This window comes from Opisthocomus hoazin, chromosome W (genome assembly GCF_030867145.1).
Source record: "Opisthocomus hoazin isolate bOpiHoa1 chromosome W, bOpiHoa1.hap1, whole genome shotgun sequence".
Taxonomy (NCBI): Eukaryota; Metazoa; Chordata; class Aves; order Opisthocomiformes; family Opisthocomidae; genus Opisthocomus; species Opisthocomus hoazin.
In genome coordinates this window covers 35,305,699-35,314,665 of record NC_134453.1, presented here as the reverse complement: position 1 = coordinate 35,314,665, position 8,967 = coordinate 35,305,699, and positions in this window count along the sequence as shown.

Here is an 8,967-nt window from a genome sequence, read left to right as displayed (position 1 = left end):
GCTGTTGTGGGAGATAACTGCCAAATATGCAAAAAATGTATTGATCGCAGTGGGTGATGCCCCCACTGCAGCCACCAGAGTACTTGCGTTTTGCTGTAATTTTTTCAGTGTTCCCTGTGTAATAGGATCATCCGGAGTGGATCTCTTCCACTTCCACATCAGAGGTTACTCCTTGAGTGTGAGCATGGTCATCTCTGGCATCGGATTCTGTGTTGCGTTCTTTGAGCTCATGATATGGTTTCACATATTTTGCCGGTAACCATCGAGGGCCTGTTGAGAGAACACACGCATACCCCCTTCCCCACGTTATTAGTTCTACAGGACCTGTCCATTGCGATTCCCCAAATTCTTTATACCATACTTTTGGTCGAGCCACAAATGGAGGGACCATCCATAATTGGCGGTCAGCTGCTGTTGTAAATAACTGATGATCAGAATGATTTAAAAAATTAAGGACATATAATGCTTTGTCTAACTGTTCCTGTGGGGTAACACTGCCCATAGGATTCCCCCTTTTTTTTTTTATTTAGCATATGGGTTAGGGACACCAGGTTGTAGTGGCTGCATTGGGCTCATTACTGCATTTATAGCCCGCAGATCTTGTAATAATCTCCATTTACCAGACTTTTTTGGAATGACAAATATAGGGGTGTTCCGTGGGCTAGTAGATGGCACTAGGTGACCTAATGCCAGCTGTTTGTCCACAAGGAGTTCTACTGCAGTAATTGAATTGTATACACTTTTTCCAACCAAGGGCTTGAATGTAAGCAAAATGGTTCTCGCTGTGCTGCTTCCGGGCCGGGCTGGGCGGACGCGCTGGGGGCGGGGGGGGGGGGGAGGGGCTGGGGCGGGCCGCTGGTTGCCAAGAGAGGGGAGCCCACCGGTGGGAAGGGGTGGCGCGTGGGGGGGCCGTGTGCCCCACCAGGTGTAAAGTTTGCTTACCCGTCCAGTGCGGTGACCGCTGGCTCTGGGAGTAAATCCAGTCCAGCGCTGCGGGCTGCACTGTGTCGGAGGGACTGCACGATTTTAGGCTGGAATTCACACTGCTTTGATCTCAGGTCGGGTATGCCGACTGTTGTAGAGTGACCCTGTTGTACTTTTTCAGTAGCAAGCTGAAATAGCAAGATCTCAGCGGCTTCCTCTTGTTCAATTTGTCTCATCATAGCAGTTTGTAACTGGTCTAAGAATTGAACATAGGGTTCCTGAGATCCCTGTTGAATTGATACTAAAGACATTTCTCGCTTGCCAAGATCTGGCACCTTTAGCAAGGCCTTGAGAGTTAAATCCATGGCTTGCACAAATACTGCTCTTGGTAGCGCCGCTTGCACTCCCCCTGTGGCATAATTATTTTGACCCAGCAACTCGTTTTCTCCAATACCTAATCCAGCAGCAATATTCTCCATAACTTGCACAATTACAAGTTCCTTATATTCTGATGCCCAGACGGTATATTATGCAGATGATAGAACCACTGTAAGTACTGATCGCCAATCAGAAGGGGTCATGACATAAGATTCTCCTATAGCCTGTATGAGGTTTATAGTAAATGAAGCCTGGAGACCATATTCTCATACGGATTTCCAAACTTCCTTAATAACCTCGTATGGTAAGTAAGCATGCTCTGGGTCTTGGTTAGGCTTATATACTAAAGGCATAGCTTAAAGGATAGAAACATCTCCTTTGAAGAGCACATCAATCCTGCATTTATCTAACAATACGTTTGACTGTCCGACAACATTCAATGGTCCCGTACGAGTCAGAGGCTGTGTAGGAGCCAAAGGGGGTGTGTGTAGGAGCAGAAGGGAGTGTTTTAGGAGCAAAAAGGGGGGGTTTAATAAGTGACATACGCGCTATTGATTTTTGTCGTTGTGCCTGTAAAATTTCATCTGCTGTGGGGGCAGAGGCTGCCGTAACCTTCACCGGAGTTAGTGGTGGGTATAAATCAGGTTCATCCTCGGTGTCTATTTATCCGGGATCAAAAGGACCATCAGGTTCTGGCGAATCTACCCCCTGCATCCCTTGTGTTGAGTTAGGGGTTTCATCGTATGCAGGACTAAATATTTCAAAAGACTGCAGCTCAGTCTGTTCCTGCTTTTGCAAGAACGGAGAAGGGGCAGCCAATGCTTGTAAGATAGTTTCTGCAGGTTTTAGAGCATTTAAAGCTGTATACACTGTTTTCCAAGTAATAATGATTTCATCGGGGACTTCAAGCTGCAAGTCCATTTTTGTCTGCAATTCCTCCCCCACCTTTGCCCACAACGAGCTATCCTATGAACCTGAGGAAGGGTACCACGAGCAATAGTCTCTTATCCAAACTAACAATTTAACCAGCTTTGTAACTGATGCCACAAACCCTTGTTCTCTCAAAATTCTCTGTAAAATCTCTTGATGGAGCTTTTTCTCCTTTGTAGCTGACTGTCCCATCTTATAAATCCGCAGCTGCTCACCTTAATCGTTCCAGCAAAGGGTGATGTGTCCTCTTGTGTGCGCACACGCGTGCATATGTCTCTCCTCTTGGTCCCAGCTGCGGTTCACCACCGGTAATAATCTCCAAGTCTGAATATCTTCATGTCCAAATATCTTTATATCCAAATATATTTATGTCCGAATATCTTCATGTCCGAAAACCCATGTTCGGGCACCATTTGTGGTGAATGATTGCACGGACCCCAATCTTGTGCTCGATCAGAATCATTTTATTGCTCAAGTGAATACCTTATATACTAATACAGTAGTTACTAGAGCCAATCAGTTTTGGATTCATGGCTTTGCGAATGCCAGTTCACAGTTGCTGTTTTCCAGGATCTTTTGCAGCTGGATGTGTGAAAACAGCTTATCTCCTGAGAACAGAGAAGGGAGGCACAGGATGCGCTGGTCCTTCAGGGTCATGAGACGGTGCTGTTCTGTCTCAAGTTATACGGGTTCCCACAAAGAGCTCTGCTATTTTTAACTAAAGACACCATTTCGCTCAGTGTCTCAAGATTCAGCATAGTTCATAATTGCATTGTGTTCTAAAAGCTACCACACCTCCTGTAACTGGAGCAAGTAAAAAAGAAGTTTTATTAAAAATGTTTACCCTTATTTTCCTTACAGAACATCACGATTATTTTCATGCAACTTCAGTTTTTTGTTTGGTTTGAGATTTTTTTTGTTGTTGGTTGTTTTGGCGGGGGGGGGTTTGCTACTCAGTGTGGCAGAACAGCTAACTCCCAAGTTACAGAAATATGAAAACTGGACAAAAAATTAATGTAATCCACCTTCCTTTCAAACTCTGTAAAAATTTTTCTCACTTTGAAATACACAAAGAGAAACCATAAATATTAGATTCCACTACTTAGGCTGGCCCTCAGGAATCCCAGGTCCTGGAGGTCAGAGAGGAAGGATGACCTTCCCTTGGTCGGGGAGGATTGAGTTAGAGATCATTTAAGCAATCAGGATGCCCACAAATCCATGGGCCCTGATGGAATGCACCCACAAGTGCTGAGGGAGCTGGCAGATGTCATTGCTGAGCCACTCTCCATCATCTTTGAAAGGTCCTGGAGGACAGAATAAGTGCCTGAGGACTGGAGGAAAGCCAATGTCACTCCAATCTTCAAAAAGGACAAGAAGGAGGACCCAGGGAACTACAGGCCGGTCAGCCTTACCTCCATCCCGGGAAAGGTGATGGAGTAGCTCATTCTAGAGGTCATCATAAAGCAAGTGGAGGAAAAGAAGGTTACCATCAGGAGTAGTCAGCATGGATTCACCAAGGGGAAATCATGCTTGCCCAATCTGATAGCTTTCTACGATGGCATGACAGGCTGGGTAGACGAAGGGAGAGCCATGGATGTTGTCTACCTCGACTTCAGGAAGGCTTTCGACACTGTCTCCCCTAACATCCTCCTAGGGAAGCTCAGGAAGTGTGGGCTGGATGAGTGGTCGGTGAGGTGGATGGAGAACTGGCTGAATGGCAGAACTCAGAGGGTTGTCATCAGCGGCACTGAGTCTAGTTGGAGGCCGGTAACTAGTGGTGTCCCCCAGGGGTCAGTACTCAGCCCAGTCTTGTTCAGCTTCTTCATCAATGACCTGGATGAAGAGTTAGAGTGTATCCTCAGCAAGTTTGCTGATGACACAAAACTGGGAGGAGTGGCTGATACACTGGAAGGCTGTGCTGCCATTCAGCGTGACCTGGACAGGCTGGAAAGTCGGGTGCAGAGAGGAACCTGATGAAGTTCAACAAGGGCAAGTGTAAGGTCCTGCACCTGGGGAGGAACAACCCCATGCACCAGTACAGGCTCAGGGCTGACCTGCTGGAGAGCAGCTCTGCGGAGAGGGACCTGGGTGTCCTGGTGGACGACAGGTTAACCATGAGCCAGCAGTGTGCCCTGGCTGCCAAGAAGGCCAATGGGATCCTGGGGTGCATCAAGAGGAGTGTTGCCAGCAGGTCGAGGGAGGTTCTCCTCCCCCTCTACTCTGGCCTAGTGAGGCCCCATCTGGAGTACTGTTTCCAGTTCTGGGCTCCCCAGTTCAAGAAAGATGAGGAGCTACTGGAGAGAGTCCAGTGGAGGGCGATGAGGATGATGAAAGGACTGGAGCATCTCTCCTATGAGGAAAGGCTGAGGGAGCTGGGCTTGTTTAGCCTGAAGAAGAGAAGGCTGAGAGGGGACCTTATAAATTCCTGTAAATATCTGAAGGGTGGGTGTCAGGAGGATGGGGCCAGACTCTTTTCAGTGGTGCCCAGAGACAGGACAAGGGGCAATGGGCACAAACTGAAGCATAGGAAGTTCCGTCTGAACATGAGGAAGATCTCCTTTACTTTGAGGGTGACAGAGCACTGGGACAGGCTTCCCAGGGAGGTTGTGGAGTCTCCTTCTCTGGAGATATTCAAGACCCGCCTGGACAAGGTCCTGTGCAGCCTGCTGTAGGTGACCCTGCTTCGGCAGGAGGGTTGGACTAGATGATCCACAGAGGTCCCTTCCAACCTCTACCATTCTGTGATTCTGTGATTTTCTTCAGTGGGATGGACAGAAAGAAGAAAGAAATGTATGTGTAAAAGTATAAAAACAACTAATTTTCAGTTTAGTTTTAAAAAATAGCACATTGATCAATGGAAAGTTTTGATCAAACCATCTGACATCCCTGTAACTTAAGGAAACACCTCCTTATTTTTTCCCTTTTTTGTCTGCTTATCACAGTAGCAAACATACCCCAGCCTGTCATTCATTTCGTACGACTTCAAATACAAGTCAGATTTGATGTCACCTGTGAATTAGGGCCTTCAAATCCATCGTTCTCTCCCTTTCTGCAGAATTAGTTCTAAGTGGCGGACTGACTTGGTATATATTACTCAGTCATGTGCAATCTATTGTGTTCTCTGTAAAGAAACTCAACATTGATATTTAGAAAGTTGATGCAGTCAAGCAATGAAGCCATTGGTTCCTGTCGAAGAAGTTAATCAACAGGACACATTTTCCTTAAATGGGAAGTCCCAATTAATGCAATTCAATATTGTCTTGTGTTGGATGTGTGCCTTGTTATGTACAGGTTAAAACCAAACACTTTCATCCTGAACACATTTTGGTCTAATAACCTAGAGCATGCTTAAACCAGTGCTTACTTGCTGAAAACAAAATCCCTTCTAATAAAGTCCATTTTGGGGGGGGGGGGGGGGGGAGGTCAAGAAGAGTAAACGCACTAAGTCAAGAGTATCTCAATTCCAAAAGCACAATGCCTTCTAGCTAGCTGGACTCTGTACTCCTAAGGTAAGATGAAAGCATAGTAAAACATGAAGCAACATCTTTTGTCAATCATGGATTCTATTTATTTTGCTGACTTAACTTTGTGAGAAATTCATGTAACCAGATGTATTTTCTGCTGAAATGGACACAAGACCAGAGAGAGGGATTTCCAGTTTTTCTATTTTTTCTAATTTTCACAACCTGCAGACTTGCCTGGTTTACCTCATATAAGAGGTAATTATCTCTAAAACTACCTAGTTTTTCATATGGTTTTTAAATTGTCATGGTTTAGCCTGACTGGATGGCAGATGCCCACAAAAGCCGTTCTATCACTCCTCCTCCTCAGCTGGACAGGGGAGAAAAAAATACGACAAAAGGCTCATGGGTCAAGATAAGGACAGGGAGACATCACTCAGCAATTACTGTCATGGGCAAAACAAATTCAACTTGGGGAAATTAGTTCAATTTATTACCAGTCAAATCAGAGTAGGATAACAAGAAATAAAACGAAATCTTAAAAACACCTTCCCCCCACCCCTCCCTTCTTCCCAGGCTCAACTTCACTCCCAAATTCTCTACCTCCTCCCTGTGAGCGGTGAAGGGGAACAGGGAATGGGGGTGGCGGTCAGTTTATCACATGCTGTCTCTGTTGCTCCTGACATTCGTCCCCTGCTCCAGCGTAGAGGTCCCTCTCATGGGAAACAGTCCTTCATGACCTTCTCCAACATGAGTCCTTCCCATGGGCTGCAGCTCTTCACGAACTGATCCAGAGTGGTCCTTCCCACGAGGTACAGTGCTTCAGGAACAGGCTGCTCCAGCGTGGATCCCTCATGGGGTCACAAGTCCTGCCAGCAAACCTGCTCTGGCGTGGGCTCCTCTCTCTCCACGGGTCCACAAGTCCTACCGGAAGCCTGCTCCAGCATGGGCTTCCCATGGGGTCACAGTCACCTTTGGGCATCTGCCTGCTCCGGTGTGGGGTCTTCCACCGGCTGCAGGTGGATATCTGCTCCACTGCGGACCTCCATGGACTGCAGGGGGGACAGCCTGCCTCACGATGGTCTTCATCACGGGCTGCAGGGGAAAAATCTCTGCTCTGGCATCTGGAGCACCTCCTCCCCCTCCTTCTTCACTGACCTTGGTGTCTGCAGAGTTGTTTCTCTCACATAGTCTCAATCCTCTCTCTCCTGCTGCAAATTGCCATTACGCAGGGTTTTTTTTTTCCCTTCTTAAATATGTTATCAATCACAGAGGCACTATCACCATCACTGATTGGCTTGGCCTTGGACAGCAGCGGGTCCGTCTTGGAGCTGGCTGGCATTGGCTCTATCGGACATAGGGGAATCTTCTAGCAGCTTCTCACAGAAGCCACCCCTATAGCCCCCCCCCCCCGCTACCAAAACCTTGCCACGCAAACCCAAAAAGTCAGCTACATGGCTGAAAGAATAGCATGCTCTAGGACATTCGTATTAGTTACAGAATTTGTGAAATACTTGACCTAAACAAGTATTTGAGAGACTAGGACTTTGGCTCAGTAGAATTTTGGAGTTCAGATGTATATACAAATACAGATAAAATAATTTTCCATATTTTGGACTCATATAAAATTAAAACTGTATGCTTCAGTGTATTCAAACTCAATTATCAAAGCAATATGTATTGCTTGTAAGCTATAGGCAGTATATTTGCTTGTCAAAGTTTTCAAATACATTCCAATAATGGTTTGCCAAATAGTATGACTTCAGTTTTGCCCAGAGCTAAGAATACCAACATTTGAAGTGTTTATTAAAAAAATTTGTTCTTTAGCAGAAAATATATTACCTTATTATCAATTGTTTTAGTCTTTTAAGCTGTGAGAAGTCTTTAAGATCTTATTGCATAATTTCTGCATATAATGGAAGGGGGAGGTAAAACATTAAGCCAGAAAAAAATCCAGGAAAAAAATAGTTTCATATTCAAAGGAATTGAATGTCATCTTCACTAATTAGATTTTATCTTTCCCCCTAAGATTGTATGTGATACTGTCTGAGTCACATTATCCCTACACAGTTCTTGTATTCTAGGATCTAAACTTAAACCACACAGGGTCTGGTTTGCAGTAGACTTGAGCAATGACTTTTACAGATGAAATCAAGAGTTCAACTTTTCAAAGGGCTATTAGATGCTAAACATTCTCAGAGTTACTGTTTTGTTATCACGAAGCTGCCAAGTCTTAATGAGTTCTGGGTTTAATGCTTTCCTACCCTATGAAAACTTCCACCTAACTTAGAATCATAGAATGGTTTGGTTTGGAAGGGACCTTTCAGAGATCATCCAGTTCCAACGCCCCTGCCATGGGCAGAGACATCTTTCACTTGATCAGGTTGCTCAAAGACCCATTCAACCTGACCTTGAACACTTCCAGGGAGGAGGCATCCACAACTTCTCTGGGGAACCTGTTTTCCAGTGTCTCGTCAACCCTTGTAGTAATGATTTTCTTCCTTATGTCCAATATAAATCTACCCTCTTTCAGTTTTAAACCATTGCCCCTTGCCCTGTCACTACAGGCCCTGGTAGAAAGTCTCTCTCCATCTTTCCTATAAGCCCCCTTTAAGTACCGAAAGGTTGAAATAAGATTTCCCCACAGCCTTCTCTTCTTCAGTCTGAACAACCCAAACACTCTCAGCCTTTCTTCACAGAAGAGGTGTTCCAGCCCTCTAACCATTTGCATGGCCCTCCTCTGGTCCTGCTCTAACAGGTCCATGTATTTCTCGTACTGGGGACCCCAGAGCTGGATGGGGTCTTACCAGAGCAGAGTAGAGGGGCAGAATCACTTCCCTTGACCTGCTGGCCACTCTTCTTTTGATGCAGCCCAGGATACGACTGGCTTTCTGGTCTGCAAGTGCACATTTCTGGCTCATGTCCAATTTTTCATCCCCTAGTATCCCCAAGTCCTTCTCTGCAGGACTGTTCTCAATCTGTTCATCCCCCACTCTGTACTGATGTTGGGGATTGCCCCAACCCATGTCCAAGACCTTGCACTTGGCCTTGTTGAACTTGAGATTCGCACGGGCCCACTTCTTCAGCCTGTCAAGCTCCCTCTGGGTGGCATCTCTTACCTCTAGAGTATCAACTGCACCACTCAGCTTGGTGTCATCTTCAAACTTGATGAGGGTGCACTCAATCCCATTAGCTATGTCATTAATGAAGATATTGAATAGTATTGGTCCCAGTACAGACCCTTGAGGGTCACACTCGTTAGTGATTTCCACTT